Source organism: Canis aureus, chromosome 14 (assembly GCF_053574225.1).
Source record: "Canis aureus isolate CA01 chromosome 14, VMU_Caureus_v.1.0, whole genome shotgun sequence".
Lineage (NCBI taxonomy): Eukaryota > Metazoa > Chordata > Mammalia > Carnivora > Canidae > Canis > Canis aureus.
This window is the reverse complement of record NC_135624.1, coordinates 13363089-13387390: the sequence shown is the minus strand read 5'-3', so window position 1 is coordinate 13387390 and position 24302 is coordinate 13363089. Positions and strand designations below refer to the sequence as shown.

General features: G+C 36.2%; 1 long non-coding RNA gene across 1 annotated transcript in view; it reads left to right on the top strand.

The window, feature by feature from the left end:
- The first annotated feature begins 7734 nt into the window (after positions 1 to 7734).
- The window catches only part of LOC144283194 (uncharacterized), a 93341-nt gene continuing 76773 nt past the window's right edge, over positions 7735 to 24302 (top strand). Inside the window, exon 1 of the long non-coding RNA XR_013351614.1 lies at positions 7735 to 7866. This is a non-coding gene — a long non-coding RNA (uncharacterized LOC144283194). The remainder of the gene's footprint in view (positions 7867 to 24302) is intronic.

Sequence of the window (24302 nt, the reverse complement as noted above, 5' to 3'; positions counted from 1 at the left end):
AATAACTCCCTTCATTTACTCAGTTATTTCATCTTCTTCCTTATTAAATCAACGAATTGAAAAGCATGTTCTCAATCACAGCTTTCATAAAACGGAAGAAGCCCAGCCCCTCACCTTTGTGACATTAATCAGAAACACTTTAGGAAACAATAGAAAACTGGACTTAGCTGTTTTCGTAGCAAATAAAAAAACTATAATAACATTTGAAATTTTGAAAATGCCCAATAAGAGAATCCATGTAGTTTATTTAAATTGGTTCTAATCTGTCATTTCAGATTATTCCTCCAACCACTATTCTATTGTTTTCCGGGTTCTTCATTATGAACTCTACTTTGATATTTGGAAGTTAATTCATTTTTTTAAGTCAGTTTAATTTAGTAAAGAAATGCATCACAAGTTTCCATTTCCTCCTGACTCCGTTAATGACTCATTTTTGGCATTACATAGGGCTTTTCCATGAAATACCTTTGCCTGTGTATTTTCTTGGGCCAGAAGCATTTCTCTCAATGACACCTAGTCATTTAATAGTTGACTTCCAATCTTGATAGATACTAGTTTTCCCCAATTTAGAATCTTCCAAATCTGGATTTATCTTCAATATGAAACTCTACTGATTTTATGTGGGTGGTTTTCTTCTTTCCATAACGGGGGAAGTATTGTTCTTAGACTTGGTTTTGCATTTCCTCTCATTCCATCCAAGACTTCTGAGTCAACTTAAGCACCTGCATTCATTCTCTAGTCACAGACAAGTAGTTTCAAAATATGAAGATGACTGAGATAAGATAAAATCTTTATTCTCTACATCTACCAACTTCTGTGTAGGTAGATAAAGATTTGCCTTTTATGGCCTCTAATGCTATTTGAAAAAAATAAAGTATCAGTATAGAGGAAGCACTTTCTATCTTTAAAAAGTATTATCTCTCATAAATTGTAATGTTCCTGTGGGAATTGAAACAGAATTGGGGAGTTTCCAAAATCCCACTTAGTTTGAGATATCGTCAGTACAATCTACTCTCTTAAATGGAGATTTTGGATATGAATTTCCCTAATTGAAGGTCTATATCCAGGACATATTAAAAAGGGACTAAAGTTTGATGACATAATGTTATGCTCTCTAAGAAGAAACTTCTAATTAGAAATCTCTCTATATGGGATCCCTGGGTGGCGCAGCGGTTTGGCGCCTGCCTTTCTTAATTATCTTGAATCCTGCTCATTTTATGATGTTCCAGGATGCAATTGCTTTTCTCGAATTAATTCATAGAGTCTCCTTTAGCTTAAATTTGGTTAAACCAGTTTTATTTAAAAAATTCAAAAGGTGACTTTATATGCATAAAGTTAATATTAATGCATTCTAAAGCTCCTCTAATTCATTCCAAATTTAGCAGCAAAAGTAGATCAAGTCTAACCTATTTAAAATATACTATAACTAACTTAACTTGTATAGTATCTAAGAATACAAAATTTTAATAGAGTCAAAACAACTATATTCAGATTTATGTAGATCCTGTATAATAAACATTTTTAACTGAAACAATAAAATGTATTAGCTCTGAAGAGGCTCTTCCAGTAATTATGAAAGAAAGAAAAGAAATTAAGCTCCCCAGCTTTAGAGTGGGAGGAATATATTGTTCTTGGAAATTGTCCATCTTTTTCCTGCTGTTCAATTAATTCTCTACTTTCTTTCACTTCTTTCTACCTTTATAACAGTCATATTTTTTCTTCACTTGTTCTCTCTTTAGTTCTTGATCTTTCCATAATCTATATGTTTGGGAAATGTATACTAAGCTTGAATTGTGGTTCCAGGTAGCGATTGTCTTGTTATGTTACTTAGAGACACATGCTAGAATGTTATATTTAAAGGCAGATGGCAACAATCATATGAACACTCCATGTGGCTGGTTCTCTGTATCCATCAATTTGCAGCTGAGGAGGTTAGTTCCAGCATCTGCAATAATTGATAGAAGAGAAAATAAAACTGGAGAAGACTAGACATTTTCACTCATTAAAAATGTGGTTTCATTTGCTCTGACACAAAATATACTGAATTTGAAAGTTCTTCAAATGGTTCGCTCCTACCAAAAAGCAACTATCTTCCAAATATACATTGCTTATTTCTTCAGAGTAGAAATTTTAACTGGGAGCTATGAATGTATACAACCATCTTAAAGTTTTATGATGCTAGAGAATGCAGCTACCTATCTTATAGGGTTGCTTCACAGCTTGACTCCAAATGTGATAGGTTAAAAACTAATACTGTCACCCAGAGACCCTTCCTTCCAGCTCTCCTCATCTTCATCTTAAAATTTTGCTACTGCTTTTTAGATGTATATATCTGCCCCTCAAACCATGTGCTTTTCAAAAATCGAAGAATCTAATCCAAGAAAACAAACTTCCATTGTTTCTAAGACTTACCAAGTTCCACTTCATCTTCAGAAATCCTGTTCCATCTATGAAGTCCTAACTACAAGCAAAGTCCTCTCCAATAAACTCCTGCTCAAGTTACCAAGCTCCTTCCAAAAATAGGTAGGTCCTAGAATCATTTACTCTATGAGTCAGGTGATCCTGACTCCTCCATCTTGGAGTGGAAGAGCACATATACTCAAACACAAAAATGTAAGGACTAATAGTATCACTACCAAATATAATCTATTGTAATATACCAAGTTAATACACAGACATATAAGCATGTATTTACATAGACACACACACACACGCGCACACACACACACACACACAGATTCAGTTATTGTCAATTACTTCAAAATCTTTCTTAAAAAAGAAAAAAGCTAACTTTAAATACTGTGGCAGACACAACTAAAAGTAACCCCCAATAAGTCACTTCAGGATATATGGTCCACTCCCCACTTGCATAATCCCTTCCTCTTGTGTGTGGGTGGGACCTGAGACTTGCTTCTTACCAATACAATATAGCAAAGGTAATGGATGCCATTCTTATAACTTAACTATATTACATAATGTGACCAAGCTGATGGATGTCATTCCCATTTTGACCCTTAACCAACTGAATTACTTAAGTCTCCAGATAAGATCACAGGTCCAACCGATATTTTGATTTCTATCTGGTTAGACTCTGAACAAAGGACCCAGATAACACATGCCTGAGTCCTACACAGGAAGATTATGAAATAATAAGTGTGTGTTATTTTTATCTGCTAAATTCATGGTAATTTTTTATATAGCAATAGAAAAACTAAAACACATATGTACATAAACTCATTCTGAATTATTTTATGACAACCTTCTTAATTTTAATCTTCACATAAAGCATGTTTTTAAAACACCCACATCGCACATCAAGAATATTTTTGCTGTGAATTTAGAAAGTATTTTCATAATTTTATTTATTCAAGGACAAATATTTCATTTTTGCTTTTTAACCTCTATCTTAAGATATAACCACTGAGTGAAGTTGCAGTCAAACAAATAATGTAATATTTTGTGGATATGTCATTAAGTATTAATTCCTTTTGACTTATAGCTATTTATTTCATATTCTAGAGCTAATAGGTCACTTTTTAGGTGGCATATTTATATTATTATTTATCTTCTGGAAATTTATAACCCTCAGAGTTTGCCTACATTACATACTAGATAAAATGGCTCTCCATAAAAGCAAATCACAAAAAAAAGAGACAAATTTTAGAATCAATTCTAATTCTACTTCAGCAAGGGTTTAAAGTTTTAGCAAATATTGAGCAAAAAAATTCCCTGCTGGTTCTGTTCTTATCCTCTTTTTTTCATGATCTGATTTGGTGTCTTTGGCAGATTTTCTTTTGTGTTTCCCCCTTGATCTTTGTCCCACACAGGTTTGTACTGGAATGATGGCACAGTTGTAAACGTAGTTCATTCTTTCTGAATATGATGCTCAAAAATCATCTCTCTAAGAATTCTCATGAATTATATGCTTATAGTTCCAGCTGCTTCCAATCCTATCAGTTAATACACAAACGAAGCAATAGATACCTTGTCTCCTTCAATTCTCTTAAAAATGACTGCCTGAAAAAAATAAATAAATAAAAATTAAAAAAAAATGACTGCCTGAGTTACCAGTTTTTCTGGAAATGACTTCCCTAACTGGATTGCATCTTTCAGAATTTCTGAACACTACTCTTCTCTCTTCTGAGAAGAATCTGTTCTGTGGTAGGAGGAGGGTTTTTATATATGGCTTTGCTGAAGAGGAACAAGCCTATTGGTCCAGAGCACTGCAGCTCCAAGATGCCCACTCCCTTCAATATGAACCTAGTTCAGAAGCCATTCACTCCATAATGCTCTCCTTATTGTTATATCAAACATCACCTTCCCACTAACCCAACCAAGATCTTGCTGTTAACCATTTTTTATTAACTATGTATGACCCACACTTCCCCAACCATGTCTATGAAATTGAAAAGGAACAGATTCCTTAAGGACAATTACCATATAGCAAAAAGAAAGGGGACTAAAAAGATCTGAACTTAAACAAATCTGAACAGGAGGATATTGCAATGAATAATGACATTTTAAGGTTATGAAAAGGAAGACAGTAACAAAGGTATTTGAGGTATACCTTGAAAGAACAAACTCTGGCAGAAGATTGCTAGAAGTGCCAGAAAGTATTTGTTACCTTCTAAAAAAGGATTGTTGGATATGTTTCTCTATATGCCATTATGAGGCATGGATTTCTCTTGGGTATCATACAACTTACAAAAGGAGACAGACATTGATATCATTTATGGCAGTAAAGGCAAGGTGTGGTGAAAGACCTCCTCTGTCAAATTCTCTATTGAATACAGATCTTAAAATACCTAATTTTTTCAAGATTTGTTTATTTATTTATTCATGAGAGGTGCAGAGAGAGAGGCAGAAAGAAACACAGGCAGAGGGGGAAGCAGGCTCCCCTCAGGTAGCCCAATGTAAGACTGAATTCCAGACCCCAGGCTCATGTCCTGAGCTGAAGGCAGATAGATGCTCAACCACTGAACCACCAGGCGTCTCATAAAACACCTAATTTTTTTAAATTGTGGGTGCTTTTGATAAAAATGAAAGATTCTACTACATCAAAAATCTTTGATAATTCTACAATATTAGTCATTTGTCACATTATTATAATGAGCATGAAAAGGCAGTATAATGACTAATCAGCATGAATATTGGAGACAGATAAACCTATGTTGGAATTTAGCACCCTCCATTCATCAGTGGAGAGCCACTGGATGACTCAATTAAACTCTGTAAACCTCAATTTCATTGGTAAAATATAGGAAATAATAACACTACTTTCATGGTGAAAAATAAATGGCATCCTATTTATAGTGTTTTTCATAGAACCTAACACAATGTAAGTATTTAATATATGCTAGCAATTATTATTATCTTATAGAAGAAATTACTTTTTTATACTTACATACCACTTCATTCCAAAAAATCATGTCGTTTTCAAAATACATGTAGCATATGAAGAGGGTAAAATGAGGAAATTATGAAGAAAAGGAAAATAGAGCTAGAAGTAATACGTTAAATATAGTTGTGAGATAATATAAAGTCATACATACTTTGTTAGATATGAATCATGGACTTAACTCAGAGCTGCCCAGAAGCTACTGTGAAGGAAAACACAATCAGATACATGACTTGAAAAACAAAAATAGAAAGCTATGTTTAAAAGAAACCCAAATATTCTGAGAAAAATGTGTCACCTCTCTAGGACCTCATAAAAAGGACACTATGTGAGTTGTAAACAATTTCTTCAATTACTTTTTTATAGTAAAGCAGATAGAAAAAAAGTTTTGATTTTCTTATAGTAGCCCTCAAATTTGGCTAATGGAATAACGTCAAAATGGAGTTTAGTAAAAGCAATTTTAAAACAGTGCAGCTTGGGTGCATGGCTCTCTGATGCGAAATAATACACCAATGATTAAATCTTGGTAATAACCACCTGTGTGTAGCACTTTGAAATTTACGATTATTTTTCATTCCAAAAGCTGGGTATGGCAATTATAGCCATCCTTATTTTACAGATACAGAAACCAAGTCTCAAAAAGTCTCCATGATTTGTCCAGAGTTATATAGGAGAAAAGTAAGAGAGTAGAGACTGTTTCTTAATCTCATGTCCTTTTCTTTAACTCTGTTTCCTTTTTATAGCGCTGCTATGAAACTGACTGACCATTGGGAAAGCATGGAAAGGACTCCAACCTCTGCCTTTCTTGGGGATAGCAATCATCTTTAACAGCCTTGTTTTGACATACAAAAAACAGACTGGAGGGGTGCTTGGGTAGCTCAGACAGTTAAGTGTCTGACTTTGGCTCAGGTCATGATCTCAGGTCCTGGGATCCAGCCCTGAGTGGCTCCCTGCTCAGCAGAGAGTTTGCTTCTACCTCTCCGTCTGTGTATACGATCTCTCTCTCTCCTTCTCTCCCTCAAATAAATAAATAAACAAACAAACAAACAAACAAACAAATTGGAAAGTCTCCATGAAGCATAGCTGTTTCTATGATACTAAAAACTTGGAGGACTTCCCAAAGGTCATTCTTAAAATGCAAGTAATTTATAAGCTATAAGAAAATAATAACAATAATGTCTTTTATTTTTACAGCACTTTACATTTCTCAAGCACTTGCAAATAACAGTTTGTACTTCCCTAGAACCTGCCCTGTGAAGTGAACCAACTTGTTTACACCAAAGGAGTCGCTTACCAAGTACATCTTTGGGGAAAATTGCAGGTTAAGCAAGAAAAAATAAAATCTGATCATAAACATTCTGAAATGAGATCCTCTTGCACAGAAAAACGTTAATTGGTAGATAGATGGCACAGAAATTACTCATATGTTGAAAGAAAATAGTAGATAGAGCCTTATCAACTTGTAAGCTGATATTTTATAGCTCATGAATGAAGAAATGGCAGAAGCAGGCAGAGTAAAATTTTAGAAAGGTAGGGACCCTTTCTAAAAGGTTTAGCTCAGCGATTTAGCGCCGCCTTCAGCCTGGGTGTGATCCCGGATCGAGTCTCACATTGGGTGCCCTGCATGGAGCCTGCTTCTCCCTCTGCCTGTGTCTCTGCCTCTCCCTTTCTCTCTCTGTGTCTCTCATGAATAACTAAATAAAATCTTTAAAAAAAAATTTAGAAAGGAAAAAGAGCTAATAACCTATATTCAGACCTCAAATTAGATAGAAGTTCCCAATTGCAGTTTGAAAGGTTATACTGCTAGTTTTAAATGTAACCCACCTAGTGCAAATTTTGGCTTTAAGGAAAATATTTGCAAACAAACAAACAAACAAAGAAAAAAGGAAAATATTTGCTACATTCTTAAATTATGGAATACTCTGGTTTCCATAGGATGCAAATATTTGGCCTGTCAATTAAGTTTCTGTGTTTCCTGTAGGCAGTTGGCACAGGGATGAGAGGTGGTGTGAAATTCAACAGTTACTAAAATTGAGCAGCTCAGAATGAAAATGGGCTTTTAAATTTTATTATCTAATATAGTTCTGAATATGGCAATGACCTAAGGATTATGAATATGGAAAACATCTCATTTGAGTCTAACATTTTGATCCCAGCACCTCATCTTGTTCTATGAAAATAACATAATCAGGTTGAGAGAATATACGCAGAGCAAAGATTAGCCAATTTTAACTAATGCTTTCTGGAAATGGTGCACAGTGTACAAAAGGAACTTTCATCATCTGGGTGACGTATGCCTGGTGACAGAAACCTAACTTCTTTGATGACCACAGGCTTCCATCTGGTGGCAAAGCACACTCCTTGTTCATCATACTTAGGCTGAGTGAGATCTTAAGCCAGTGTCTGTTGGGAAACTATCTTGAAAATAATCAATCCACCAAAACCATGACTTCTCAGAACAAGACAAGGTAAAAAATTTCTTTATAGTCAATCAAAAAAAACAAGCAACGACCAAATTTTTTTTTGATTTTTAAGTTATCAAGCAAGAAAACAGAATTGCTTATAAAACAGCAGCTGGAAATTATTCTTTTACTATTTAGGGTATAGGCTCAACTTATTTTTTTAAAGATTTTATTTATTTATTTGAAAGAGAGAGAACAGGAGCATGGGGAGGGGCAGAGGGAGAGGGAGAAGTACCTAGCAGGAGACCGATGTGGGGCTCCATTCCAGGACTCCTGGGATCATGACCTGAGCCGAAGGCAGACGTTTAATTGACTGAGCCACCAGGTACCCGTAAGTTCAATTTTTAAAAAGATATATTGAGTTTGTGCTTAGATAATATTTAGCAAAATATGTACTCAGCAAATAGCAATTGCATGTAATAATATACCCTTAGCTACCAAAACTTGTTCCTATATTTAATATGGGATATATGCGAGCATCATTTGTTTGCTTTTTATATTCTTCTCCTGTGTTGTTCCTTTGTTCCTTTTACTTAGTTTATCCGTGAACATTAATTTTGTAATTAATAAGAAGTAAATTTATAGAAAATTTAGTATTTTTTCATCAAAAGGCTTGTTCTAGAGGTAATAGAAAAGCTCACTGAAACATATTTGGGTCATTTTTTACTCAAAATAATTTTGGTTGCCAAATATTCTTTTGACATATGATACCACTTCTTCATCTAAATGCAAACTCTGCCCCTATGACAACTGAAGCACAATGCCCTTACTTCTCCTGCCACTGAAACGAGTGCTGGGAACTACTTGTATGGCTGTATTCTTGGTCCCCACAGCCCATGGAAAGGAATGATGAAGCCCAGGTGACAACTTAAAGCTGGATGACATTTTCTAGACTTTATTTTTTGGAATCAATATGAAAAAAATAGAGGTAGAGGGGAACATATATATCCAGTTCTAGGTTCTAAGTTAGGAGAAAATTCATCCCCATTTAAAAGAATTGCAGGAGGTAAGTGACATCAAGGAAAAGCTAGTTTCTATTAGAAAAAGAAGATGAAGAGAATGAAAATGGACAGGAAGTTGGATGAGGATAAAGGGTATTTTTCCAATGGCAGAAGACACAATGGAAGGGTTTGGGAAGCCGGTGAGGAGAGGTAGATCGGGCCAGAAATGGAGGCAGATGGATAAGAGCACTCACTGGACCCATATAGTGATAAAAGTCCTGATGATGGATAACACAGGCAGCTGTTTCTAGTCTTGACTAATCAGAAGAGGTATGTAAATCATGATGGGATCGGTCCTAAGAAGGTCTGGGGAGACATCATGCATGCTCATGTTGGATGTCTTGAGGCCAGGGCATGAGTGAACTCCCTCTCAGAGGACTTTGATCAGAACTACCAGTTACTGTAGGATTTTTTCCCTCTTAACAGTGAAGCAGTATGTCAGTTGGGAAAGGGGCAAATCCTCATGGAGTAAGAATCCAGGATTCCCCTCTTTCCTTATTGAGCATGATGTGGTGGCTTAAGAACTTACATCATAGAAGTAATGGAAGACCTAAATTATTGTAGAAAGATCTATTGTATTAACGTATATATTAACGTATATATTATACTATATATATATGTACTATATATATATGTATAACGTATACTATTGTATTAACGTATATATTATTTTCACTTAATACTGGATACTTAAAAGAATGTTACTATTTCCTTCCTTTTGTCCCAAAAGTATTCAAAATTTGGTACTCTGCTTCTAGGCCCCACTGCCTCAGAGAACCTGAGATTTGAAAGTAAAATGTGCTGTGCGTGAGGAATAACTTCCTCACAGGTGTAATATGAAGTGAAGAGCCTTGGAATGAACAGGGATAAAGGCTGGTACTGGGAACGGAGGCCAGTAGAAGAGTTTTCCACAACAGAGTAGGGTCCAGGGAGATCACATGAGTGCATGTAATATCTCTGATGGTTGCTCATTGCAGAATACTGATGGAGGCCAAGTACTGATCACCAAAGGTCTTCAGTGACCAAGCCTATAGTCCATGGACAGGATTTCTAAGGAATGCACTTCTGAGCTTTAAAGAGAGCATTAGTGCTCTCTGGAGGGTAAAACAGAAAGTAGCTTTTGCAAAAAAGAGGTGCTGTAAGAACTGGGAGGGAGGGCCATTCCACCTCCCACATCTTTCTATATGCACACAAGCATCCTTCTTTCCCCCCTCCAAATTTGGAATCCAAGGAGTGAGAAGACACTAAAACACATGACTGAGATTTAATTTCTCACCTCCACGGAGAGTAGGGGCACACAGAAAATTAAACCAAAATAACATTTCTTGTACTGATGTGTGAGGAGGAAATACTTACCTATTACACATACAAAAAGTCCTTGCAAGTTATTTATGTTGGTTATTATTTCAATTCCTCTCAATCTCCCAAGGTTCCTATCAAACCAGGATGTACTGAGAGCCATGTGCCAGTAGCAGTGCATACATTACATGATTTGATCTTCCCAACTTCCCTAAATAAGTAGCATCGCCCCCATTTTTTGAGTTGAAAAAAAAATGAGTGCAGACAGATTAAGGAACTTGACCAAGATCACACAGATGGTAAGATGTTAGCTGGGATTTAAGTCTAAGGTTGCCTAATTCCAAAATTCATGCTCTTTTTATTTTGCTAGGCTGCTACAAGAAACATTTTTTAATGCATTAAATGATACATAAATGCAAGCATCATTATTATGTTAAATGCTCAGGGGATCAGAGAACAGAGGCACAATATTCTCAGAGCTTTTCTCACTTCCAGGAATAACAAATGTACCTATGCTTTTGAAGCACATAACTTTGGGAGTAGGATGTAAAGAAATTATTATTCTGTCTTAAAATATTATCATGTAATGGTCAAATGTCAGGCATTCAAATAGGCTGTCATTAGAGTAGTTTCAATTCTCTCTTAAAAATGATCACATCAGAGACAGTAATAGAACCAAGGTTTATAAAATTAAATTTACCAGTAAAAATCAATTTTTGACCTAAGCTAAAGGAAAAAACAAAACATGAGAAAAATTGCTCACTTCTGATTGAAAGAAAGTAAATGGAAATGTGCATTGATCCTCATGGGGAATACACATAAGATCTATTATTGTTTTCACTTCAATCCTGAAAAGACATTTCGGACTTCAGAAAGGCTCATGAAATTGACACAACTTTAGTGAAGTAAATCTGAGTCTTAGACGGGGATTCAAAATTGTGTTCTACTTAAGTTTAGAAGTTAAAATTCAATGTTAGATAAAACAGATTTGTATGAGACATGAATGTTACTATGTTAATACTTCATTAACTCAAGTTATCTGATTACTGAACAAACAGATGATTAGAAACCTACAACATCCCAGAATGGAGGTAGAGAGAGAGAGGAAAGGGGATGAAATAATGACAAGGCTGGGACCCAAACAAGAAGGGGGGATTCTGGGGAACAGATTCCCGGATCATTCCAGAGAAGAAGTCCACATGGTCAAGACACAGTGTTTTAGGTCCCAATTCTCAAACAGAGGTTCTAAAACTAATTAGCATTGTGATCTACAATCAAGAAGGCAGAATAAAGCAACCAGAAGGTAGCTGTACACTTGACCATCAAACAAGAAATAGTTGATTTATAAGACATCTTAAAAATATGCTAACCCCAAGCAGAAAGATGGTCCAATCTCACAGGAACTGGTCCAGCTAGTCAAATAATACATAGTTAAGGTCAGGATTCCAGTTCCAGAGAGGACACCACACAAGGACACTACTTGAATGAATGAGATGGGAACCTGGGTCAATACCCAGACCTAGGACTGAACCAAAAGAGTGGGAAGAGGAAAACAAGTGAAGTGTGTAGTCTTCTGAGCCACTCACATACTCCCTTGTTTACCAGATCCCAAGTCTAGGGGTAGAAAAATACTTACTGAGGTAGAGGAGGGAACATGGTTCTGGGATAAAGAAGTTGAAATCAAGAGCCCAATGGTCATTACTAGAATATCAGACTTATTCCAATATCCAATCAGCCATGTAAAAGATAGAAGAGGACAGAGAAAGGGGAGACTTGTTGATGATGTATAAGTCATGCACAGGCCTATGAAAATTCATTCACATTAAGGGAGAGTACGATGGCTTATATGGTCTCAGCCTGGAATAGTTGGAAAAGACAAACGCTGACAGGAAATATATTCTACCAAATAAAATAAACACATTTTAAAGCATCTTATCTCCCCTTCAGAAATTGCTCGCATTAGATCCTAGATTCATTTAAATTAAATTTCTTTGTTTCCTCCCATTCAAACATAAGAGTCTGAAGAGAGTTAAAGGCCACCACTCACAGCTGCTGTGTTATTAAGCAGGTGTAACAGAATGGGCTCAGAGTTAGCTAAGAGAATAGAACTTTAAGAGGCTCCACGTGGAAATTGAGGTCAAAAGCTATGCCTATGGCCCAAACTCCTGACTTCAGTCGAGTTGTAGAGATCTGTTCATTACCAAGGCTCCTCCCTGCCCTCTATCTTGTCTAAAATGGATTAGCATCTTCAGGGCATTATTATGCCCTTTTTACTTTTTTATCACATTAACTTTCTTCCACAAAAGAAAACTCTTTCTGACATAAATGTTTGATTAGAAGCTTTCATATATTCCAATATGAAATGCTCCCTCTCAACTAGGGCTCATGAAATATATATCAAACAAGTTCTTTATGCAGCATAAAACAAATTTCACTACTCCTTTTCAAGTAAAATAATAACTGTTAGACTAGTCCTAATTCCTGTAATTAGCTGCCAGAGGTAATTATTATAGCCCATAGGTACACACGCAAATTCAATTTTTCAATAAACCTACCCTACCCTGAATTCCAAAGACCAAGGATAATAACTTTCTTTGGCTTTTGCCTGAATTATTATACCAGGAGACATTTGACTGGGGTGTTTTTCAATCATTTTACTTGTAAAGTTTTGCAAAACAATTCTTCATAATCCATTTTATTAAAAATAACTTTAGTTTCCAATTGCGCTAAATCTTTTTAGCTCAGTAGGGTTCAGTCCCCAGATCTTATCTCTTTTCTTTCTGCACCCATTCTTAAGCAATCTCTTCCAATGTCAAAACTTTAAACATCATCTGTGGAAATATAATTGGGCATTTGTATTTATAGTCCAGACCCATTCTTGAACTCCAGATTCATATAGCTAATCATTTACTCAATATGACCACTTTAGATACCTCAAACTTTACATGTCCAAAACTAAATGCCTGATCTTCTCCCCCCAAACTTCACCTTTCCTCATTATTCTCAAATTCAATAAACGGTAACTCCATATTTCCAGTTCAGACCCAAAACTTTGGGGATGTTCTTGACCCTTGACTCCTCTCTTTTTCTGTCATGCATTTGCAATCCATCATCATATCTTGCCAACTCTTACTTGGAAATTTTCCATAACCTTATACTTTCCCCCAATTCCACAGGAAATCCAAACCCCAACATTTCTTCATGAGTTTCAATAACCTCTTAACTAGTATTCTTGCTTCTCCTATTGCTTCCATTCAGTCTACACCCCACACAGCAAACAGGGTCAACCTTCTCATCTATGTCAGATCACATCTGTTCAAAATACTACCATGGGTCTTGATCACTCAGTTAAATTTAAAGCCTTACTGTGGTCAATATGCTCTGCGAGATATGGTGCCTTACTACAGCTCTTAATTCATCTACTTTACTTTCCTCCTTTTTCACTCTGCTTTAGCTACTGATATTCCTGCTATCTACCCCCTGACCAAACTGAGCATACTCCAACTCTAGGGCTTTTGTTCTGGCTATTCTCAGCCTTACTTCATTTGATCCTGAAAATAATACTATGAGATAAGTACTAAAATTACCCATGCTTCTTTTAAATTATTTACAAAAGCAAATTCTCAGGTCCCATTAGGGAGCAGGACCCGGAAATCTGTGTTTTAACAAAACCTAGAGGAGATTCTGATGTGTGCTAACACTTGAAAACCACTGCAGTGTCTGGAGACATTTTTTTTGTTGTTATGACTTGGAAAGGAGGAGAAAAATGTTACTAGCATCTAATGAATAGAGACCAGGGATGCTGCTAAACATCCTATAATGCATAGGACAGCCCCACAATAAAGATGATCTAGTCCAAAATGTCAATATTGTCAAGGTTGAGAAATATAGTTGTAACATCTAGACCAATGTTTCTCAACCTTGTTTTTTTTCATTATCAGCTACCTAAGGACCTTCTTAGACATTTACCCTCACCAACATTCTTTTATTTTTTAAAAGATTTTATTTATTTATTCATGAGAGACACAGAGAGAGAGAGGCAGAGACACAGGCAGAGGGAGAAGCATGCTCCATGCAGGGAGTCCAATGTGGGACTTGATCCCTGGTCTCCAAGATCAGGCCCTGGGTTGAAGGCGGGGCTAAACCGCTGAGCCACCGGGCTGCCCCCTCACCAACATTCTGCTGGTAAATTTTAGTAACATAGATATACCATATATCTATTTGTTTTGTAGTCCCTTGGAGGACAACAAATAACTTGTAATATATAAGTTTTTTTTTCAAAAAAAAATCCATTTTACTCTGGTTTAGAGCACATGATCTAGACCAATAACTAGCATATCCTGAGCAGACAAGTATAGCCCTATGTGAAGAAATATCTTATCCACCAAAAACACTGTAGAATCTGGCAAATACATACTAGCAAGAAATGGGGATATGGGTTTGAATAGTTAGAGTATTGGACTGGGAAGATGAGAGTTTATTGGTATAGGAGTACTCTCTTTTAACGTTACAATGACTCTAAGGCTTGGCCTGATGTCATCAAAAGTGAGATGCAGAACTGCCTTGGCTAGTAAAGATTAGAAGGAACAGAGGGGTGAACAAGTCAAAATGAAATCAGGAGGCCATCAGCTATGTTCCCTGGGAAGGCTTGAATGTCATTCCCTTCACTAAAGAAATAAGGAATGTACTGGTGAGGGAATATCAACACTGCTGAGATGAAATTTAAAAAATTTTGTGACCTAGAATTTGGAAAATGATAAGAGGGAAAAATTCATTATGACTCCATTTTTGGCAATTGGATAGTATTACTTTTTCTGATAAGAAACACAAAAGAAGGCATGTTTGAGAATAAAGATAATTAACTCATCTTGAGACTTCATTGATTTGAGGAATCAATGATGCCTTCACCTAGGTTTCAAAGGACAGTGCCCCCTAGCAGAGCCACTGGATCCCAGCAGAGATCCTTGGTATGAATGGGGCCCACCAAGATGTAGAAGTGACACTGCCAGCCCTGTGGACCTGAAAAGCAGAACACTGAGTCAAAGAGAATTCTTCTTGAGCCTATGGTCAAATGAAATTTGTCCCATTAAATTTCGGACTTGCTTGGGACCTGTCATTCCTTTTGTGTTGAAAGGTAAACTGAGACATATTAAAATTTAGAGAGTTAACAAAAACCAGTTTGAATCCAGCAGCACCAAACTGGAAGTGGTTAGGATAGGTCCATCAATGGAAGCTAGAGGATATGGAAACAAGCAATACAAGAAAATCATTTGATTGGCTACAATTTAAGTAGTTGCTTTCTTTGGTAAAGCCTAGATGGCTGCTCATGATTGGTTGTCCTTAGGTTGTGATTTTTTAACCATGAGGGATTACAGGTTTAGGTTTTGGTTCACTTATGTAAGCTACAAAGGCATTAAAGTCACCTCAGTGTAATATCTCCATTTAAAGTTAATTTAACACTACTTTCTCTTTTTTTTATTTTAAAGATTTTATTTATTGATTGATTGATTGATTGATTGATTTAAAAGAGAGAAAGCACAACTAGGGGGAAGGGCAGAGGGACAAACAGACTCCTTATGGGCAGGGAGCCTGATGGGGGGCTCAATCTCTGGACCCTGAAATCAAGACCTGAGCCAAAGGCAGCCACTTAATTAACTCAGCAACCCAGGTGCCCCTTAACACTACTTTCCTACTTCTCCCCTTTAGAATGGGAATGCCTGTCCCATCAGTGTATTTTGGAAGCATCTAACTTGTGTAGTTTCAAAGGTTCACAGCTGGAGAGGAATTTTTCCTCAAGATACAGTGTATCTCAAGTCATATCTGAGTTTTCTTCATATCTAATTTAGACAATATATAAGTAAGACTTTGGACTTCAGATTTTTTAGAGTTGATACTGGAACATGTCAAGACTTTTGGAGTGAAATAAATATATTTTGTATGTGAGGTCACAAATTTGGGGGGAGGGTGCAAGAGCAGAATGCTGTTGAATGTTTACAGCTCCACCCCCCAGCAAAAAAATTCCTATGTTGAAACCTAAATCCCAATATGATGGTGTTTGGAGATGGAGCACTTTAGAGGTGATTAGGTCATGAGAGTGGTGCTCTCAAGTGTGATTCTATTTCTTTGTCTGAGGGCTTTTATCAGTGCCACAGGAGCTGGTACAACTTATACACAGGTAGCCCAAGATGTCAGGGAACCCCATACCACTGAGGAATGAGAGTTGATGGATAAATAACCCAGTTTCCTCTTCCATTGGTGATGCAATACTGAAGTACATTCTATATGATTTCTCAGAAGATCCCCAGCAGAACTGAACCCCAACTGATCACAATGGTAATCCACTTACTCATGCTTGCTTTAAGGGCTTTCTCCTTTTCCTTTCTCAGTTTCTCCCACAGCTTCTCTTGTGCTTTCTGGGATCATCTCCCAAATAAGATATATATAGTTATTTCCCTGTCTGAGTCTGATTTTGGGTAAACCCAAACTAAAAAAAGTGTTCTTCCTTCCTTAATACAACTTAAGTAAAATTTTTTGGAAATTTAAAAATTTTATTCTATTTAAATTCAATTAATTAACATATGATGTACTGTGAGTTTCAGGGGTAGAGGTCAGTGATCCATTGGTCTTATATAACACCTGGTGTTCACCCCATCCCATGACCTCCTTCATGCCCCTCCCCCAGTGACCACACGCCCCCTCCCCTCTAGCAACCCTCAGTTTGTTTCCTGTGATTAAGAGTCTCTCATGGTTTGTCTCCCTCTCTGATTTCATTTTGTTTTATTCTCCCCCCTCCCCCTATGATCCTCTGTTTTATTTTTTAGGACTAGAAGTTAAAGTTAAGAAAAATCATCTGGGACATACTCAGAAATATGTAGGCTTGATACAGCACTTAAAAGGAGATAGCTTTAAGTGAGAGTTTCGTAGACATTTTTGTGCAGATGTTACAGATAAGCTCAGTTCTTTTCAGTTATAGGGATCTTAATTTCTGACTTTTTGCCTTAGAATTTGTCAGGTTAAACCACTGCTAAGCTTTGGAGAACCAGAAGACTCATCTTGCTTTCTGCATGTCTTTGCAGAGGTGTGTCATTTTCTGTGGGGTGTGTCATTGCTCTGATAAACTTTTCCCAAGCCAATGGAAAATGGAGACCGTTTTAAATTTTCATTAGCTTCATGATGCCTTATCCTGCTTGCCTGCTATTAGAAGGCAATTATTTGATGAGCTCTCTTAAAAGAATGAAAATGCTAAATGATGTTCACTTAGTGGAAACTTAAAAATCTGATCTCATTTCAGATCCAGAGTTCCTGCTACAGGAAAAAAAACCAGTAAAAGGTTGGAGGCACTTCATCAAAATGAAAAGAAACTAGTTCCTACTAGGACAGAACATTGTAAAAAAAAAATCCTTGTGCATCCTTCTCTCAAAAATTTGACATTTGTTATTCTCATAGATCAAATGAGAGCTTTCATCAATTTCTAGATTATTTGAACCACCTTCCAATGTTAAAGTGCCAAGATTTCACTTTATAAATTAAAATAGCTAAAATACATCTTCATTCTATCCTGACTTCAAATAGATTTACTCTTAGGTTTGTGATGTTGTTTACAACATCATTTTTGACTTTTATATTATTTTCTGTGGCTCCTCCAGAGTATGATCCACAGTTTTTGCTGTTGAATCTGCATGCCTTCCTCATTTAAGACATAATAGAAATAGTTAAACCAAATGACAACAGAAAAATCAAACTAAAAACAGTAAGAAGATTCTTCAGAATCTGTTCAGCTAGAATGAAAACATTCCTCCACCAAGTTAAGATGCTGTAAACCATTAGCATGTTTAAACTTTGGGAAAACTTATTTTAGCATTTGCTGCTTGCTTAAACTTGCCTGAGAGAGTTGGAAACAAAAAAGAACATACACGATGAATAGCCATCTTTATTGGGAAATAGGTATTATATACTCAGAGAAGGAAATGAAATCAGGGTTAGATCACAGAACAAAGGTCATGTGCAAGGTGTATGTCACCAGTAGGGAGACTTCCTTACGGAAGATGTACTCCCAATTCCACACAAGGAAGAGGAATTATATTAACTACAGGCCTGCCTAACCTATCTGCTCCTTCCAGAATTTCCAGTCAAGCAAACAAGAAGGATCATTCTATCTGGGGTAGGATTTCTGAACCAGAATCTCATTCAGAATGTTATTATTTTTTAAGGCAGTGATCCAAAAATTGAGTGTTAGAGTTGACTAGAGATTACACCAACAGCTTGAGCCAAGCTAGGGAGGAGGAAGTGAATACACATCTGCTCTGACTTTAATGCCAGCCTCCGTTCCTGACACTAAGCCCTCAGAGAGCAGAGAGTGGGAGTGCTGAAATTGGGTACCATATAAATTAATCAGAGTCAGCTAGTTACAAATAAATCCATCCAATCTGAAACATCTCCATTTTATTAGAAAATAAAAAATGAAAATAAATTAGCAGTGGAGCTCTGTCCTGTAAAATATTTTACTCATCCTATGAGTCTTTAATATTTTAAATATTATATAGATATTGTACAGATACTAACTCATTTGAAAAATGTAGTTTCCTTAATTAGATTAACCTGCTGCATTAATAGGTTAAAGAGGAAAAGAGTTGTGAGTCATGTTTCTTTCTAAGAATGAGCCAAAGTAGAGCTTCTATCTTGCTACCCCTTAGTATATAAACATGCACAAGTTGTTTTGCCTCTCTAGGTCTCATATACTTACTTTTAAAGGAAAGATATTGTCCTGGATCAATTGTAATGGCCCTGCTGGCTCTAATATTCAGTGATCATTCAATGATAACAAATTTTTCTATTTTGATATCAGATTTCAAATTATTTCATTTTATTCCAAGTCAGAGGCAAGAGTTTATAAAACTGAGAGCATAAAATTAAATGTTTACCCATAAATACTCTGCTCAGGATTCTCTCCATTTGGTTTTGGTACAGAACAAACCATTCAGATTTTCCACCTAGTTATAATTCAAGAGAGGCATTAACTAATAGCTGTATTTGTGCCACTCCATGGCCAGCATCCTCAAACTCTACGTATGTTCCCTCATTTGATCTGTATGGCAACTCTAAGAAAATCAACTCAGAAAAAAAATCAAAAGCCCATTTTCTTGGTTTTGGAAAATAAAGTTACTGAGGCAGGAATGGTTGGCTAAAAGCCCATACTCTTCAGCACTGCTTTATAGTGACTTCATTAAAAAAAGAAAAAAAAATACTTACTTTCAGTAGGAAAATCCAGAAGTTTGTTTGGAAAAGTGTGTGTTGGCATTTCCAGAGGAGCCAGGAATTACTAACAGGTGTGCAGCAGAATCAAGACAGACATCCTCTAGATGAACTACTATGTAGCATTCTCCTGATTCACAAAGTATAAAATCCATGGGCAGATCATAAACAATACATTTGAAATAGTCATTTAAGACATGAATTGTTTGAAAAGACAATCGGTTCTACCTGGTACTTTAAGATTCATTTGATTTCATAATAACTTCAGGAATACATATTTGTATTGATTAATCTCAGATTCTCTTTGAGAATGATAAAAGCATAGACTGCTTTTAGATCAGGCAATATTGCAATATATACAAATATTGGATCATTGTATTGTATGCCTGAAACTATAATAATGCTATGTGTCAAATAAATCTCATTTTTTTTTTTAAAAAAAAGGATCAGACAACGATAAAACAGCAACAAAATATTTTCTATAAAGCTTATAGCTAGGAACTAGAATTTCTAGTAGGATCAATTTATCTTTTAGATACGACTTTTTTGAGAATCACAGTTATATTAATTTCCTTTAAATCTGTGATAGGTTAACATACATTTTCATATGTGAAGAAACCTCAGATACTATGAATATCAGTTTGTTTTATGAGAGATGCCTGGGTGGCTTAGCGATTGAGCATCTGCCTTTGGCTCAGATTGTGATCTGGCATTCTGGGTTTGAGTCCCACATTGGGCTCCCTGCATGGAGGCTGCTTCTCTCTCTGCCTATGTCTCTGCCTCTCTCTCTCTCTCCCTGTCTCTCATGAATGAATAAATAAATAAAACCTTTTTAAAAAATTTTTGTTTTATGAATTTTGCCATTTAAATACATTTATCTACAAAATTAAAGATTTTATTTTGGCATTTCTTAATAGATGCACTGTTGTTCTCACATTACAATGTTTCAATGCACCAGTTCCCTACAAGCTCTTCATGAATAAGTATCTTATATTCTTTTTATTTTGTATTTCACATACTGAATAGAAGCCCATTAAATGTTTTAAGGCACATGATTATGTACTTAAGAAATAAAACCCAGGATTTATTCCTAGTGTACAAAATAATCTTTATTACCATTTAAACCAATTTTAGATAACAGAGATAAAAAATAAAAATATGAAAAATAGCCATGTAATAAGATACCAAGTAGGAAATCATCAGGATTTTTTATCCCCTGGTCGTAATCCAACAAATTCAAACAAGAAAGGAATGTACATGTTTTCCCTAAGTCTCTTAGCAAAGGGGTACTGTGATTTCTTCTACTTTCAGGACAAGATGAAGAGAGAAGAAAAAATCCCCCAAATGGTATAAAAGTCATTTGACAATGGAATAAGTTATCTTCCATGGATGCAGAGTCCACAAGATAACTACATAGGATGTAGCTTCATAAGCAGCAATGATGTTTATGTAGGATATTCATTTACAAAGCTTTTGTGTGATTTAATTTCATTCTCATAATGGAGCAGATAATATTCAAGGAAACCAAATGCAGGGACACCTGGGTGGCTCAGTGGCTGAGCGTCTGCCTTAGGCTCAGGGTGTGATTCCAGAGTTCCGGGATCGAGTCCCACATCAGGCTCCTTGTGAGGAGCCTGTTTCTCCCTCTGCCTATGTCTCTGCCTCTCTCTCTGTCTCTCATGAATAAATAAATAAAATCTTAAAAAAAAAAAAAGGAAACCAAATGCAGAGCAATGAACTAGCTTGATCAAGATTACATGATAAGTGATAAAGTTAAAACTTGAACTCAGATCTTCAGAATTTGAGGGCAGCCTCAAATTTATAGGAAAGAAATAATACCTAATTATCAGGAATGATTGTAAATAGTATTGGGCTTTATCTTTAATGTCCATATTAACTTGAAGTAACATTAAGGCATTAGTTTTTAAAAATGTGCAATTTTTGATCAACAAATATATATTAAATATTAAACATGGTCCAGGTTTGATTCTAGGTATAGAGGATGATGCAAAATTAATAATACAGGTCTTGCCACTATGGTGCTCACATTTTAGTGAGAGAGAAAGACAATTCAAATATGAGTTATGACAATGTATAAGCAATGTATAATAAAAGTACAAAGAGAAGAGCACTAACTGCACTCAGAAATGAAGAATCCCTCACAGAATAGGAGATATTTATGTTGGATCTAGAAGAATAAATAAAATCTTGCTAGATAAAGTGAGAATAGGGACACTCTCAACAGAGGGAATTGTGTATGAAATGTTTGGATATGAAAAAAAAGAGAGAAAGAAATGAAGGTTCAGACAATGTCAAGCTGTTTGTTGTGACTGAGAATGGAGTGTACATTATCCTGGTGGCAAGCTGAGGCAGGAGTGGCTGAAAGTGCCAGTGGGAAGATGAGGTAGGAGGGTGTGGCAATGTTCCAGCTCATGCTGAAGACTGGAGTTAGAATGGTGACAATGGATTGAAACAGTAGATTTAGAAGTGTGTTGACTGGAAATATTTCTTTTGTAAACTCCCTAGATGGCATGTCACTACGTCCTCTGCAGTGTCCTACCCCTTTGTTCACACTACAATGATTATAATGTATTTGATTTGATGTCAATTTCTATGTCTCAGCCATGATTTCTTCAAAGACAGGAATTAGGTCTTACTTCTCATGTATCCACAGCAGCAAATATCTGGAACTACTAAGTTAATTAATAACTCAGGAAGTTGCTGCTAAGTGTTTACTGATATGCTCAGAAAATTGCTGAGAAATTGCATGTGTACAATGGTTACTTCTATGCATCAATTTGGTTAGATGAACAGTATCTGGTACTAGTTACTGAACAGAACTCCCCTAGTCTTCCTATAGAGGTTATCTTGTAGATGTGGCAAATATCTACAGTTAGTTGACTTTAAGTAAAGGAGATTATCTCAATAATGAGGATTATGAGGTGGGCTTCCCCAGTTAGTTAAAAGATCATAAAGGCCTTAAGAACGAAACTGTAATTTCCCTAAGGAAAATTCTGCTTCAAGACTGCAAGCATCTCCAGCCTGCCAGCCTGCTCTACAAATTTCAGACTTGCCAGCCCCCACAACTGCAGAAGTCAGTATGTGTGTGTGTGTATATATATATACATATATGCTTACGATTAAATGTTCTGGTTGAGGGAGAGGATGGACAGTTAAAAGAGAATAGAACCAGTATTTCAAACCTACCTAAAAGCCACTTATCAAGATAACACCTACAAGGAAAAGGCCAGTTCAAGTAGAAGTAATGACTTCCCTGTGAGACATGTTGAATTTCAGATATATGGAAAGTTCCAGCAGAGTAAATAGAGAAGGCAGATGGAAATATGAGTCTTAGGTTCATAAGAGAAATTATTATTGTTAAAATATATTATTCAACCAGAATAAATATAGTTTCTAGCTGCTTGAAAAGCATCTACAACATACATTTACAGTGAGGTTGAAATTTATACACTGTAACTCATACATAGAAAAGAAATATCTAGCTCGAGTTATTGTCTGAATATATTACCTTCTAACCTATTCCACTCAAAATGTAAAGCCTATTTAGTAAAATAACTCAGTGTCTTCCCACCTAAAGCAATTTCTTCTTGGGTAAATAACTTCTCAAGTCAGAGTTGAAACTCCCTGTCAGGACGATTTGTCCCCTCCACTAACTTTTCCTGCCCTAAAGGCATCTAAAGGTAAAAGTTTGCATATGCCCTGGGCAGTCAGATGGGGAAAGAATAAGGGCTTCTGTGTCCTACAAGCTGCCCTATGGTTTGTCATAGACCTTCACTAAGAAACCTCTTCCAGCCTAGTTACTGGATACTCTATGGTTTTGTGTGCTTAGTGAGCCAAATCTTGGGACAAATTTGGAGCCAAGTATATCAGGAATCAAATCTCATATAAGTCATTTAGTAGCTGCGTGTCTTTGAGAAAGTGGCTTACCTTGACTGATTTTTCCTTACTCATCTGTAAAATAGGGTTCTTTCCTACATTCCAGAATAAAAGGAGTTAGAAAGCAATTGCCCATAGAAGATCCCCTTCCTACTATAGCCACCTAAGCTGTTATAAGCTCATGTGCATTACACAGTGCTTTCCTTATCAGAATCCTAGGTGATAATGAAGTTTCGAACAGTTATTTTCCTCAGCTAAGCTTCCATACAAATATTAAGGTTTAGGCACTTACTCTGTTTAAAATTTTACCCATTGTTTTGTATGTCATTCCTGATATGCATTGATGGAGAGAAGAAAAAACTATACAAAGAGAAAATTAAGTCTCCTAGTATATAAAATTTTGTCCACAACCCCATAGGACTAAGCCAAAGGACCATACTTTTAGAATACAAACACTTTTAGGATGAAGAAACAATAAGAAACGTAAGATGTTTCATTGAAGGGTTTTACCTGAGTGATCCTATTGGCAGAGGCTGACCTCAGTGGTCCTTACCCTCCAAGTAAACCCAATATAGTTCAACCATTTAATGACAATACTGTCTTGCTCTTTGCCTCATAGCGTGTGCATAGATTGGGTAAGATTCTTTGTGTAGCATCCAGGAACCAGCAAGCCGTGCAAGAGACATCTGTGACATGTCATGAATTCACAGCAATAACATCTTCAAGGCAGCCCCCTGGTGCCTCTCAGTGTTTTCGTAAGGCCAGAGCAGGGCATCTGCTGTTGGTAGTTGAACATCTTAAGTTCTAAAACTCCTACAAGGGAAAGTAAGGAAATATCACAGAATAAAACAGGAGGCTTTCTTCGGGAGCATGATTCCTGCATATAAAAAAATAACCAAAAAAAAAAAAATTGGCAGAACTATGAGGATTGGCTGCTACTTAACTATTACTGCTTTCTCAGAGCAGGCCTGGCCATAGCGTCCACAGCCGACA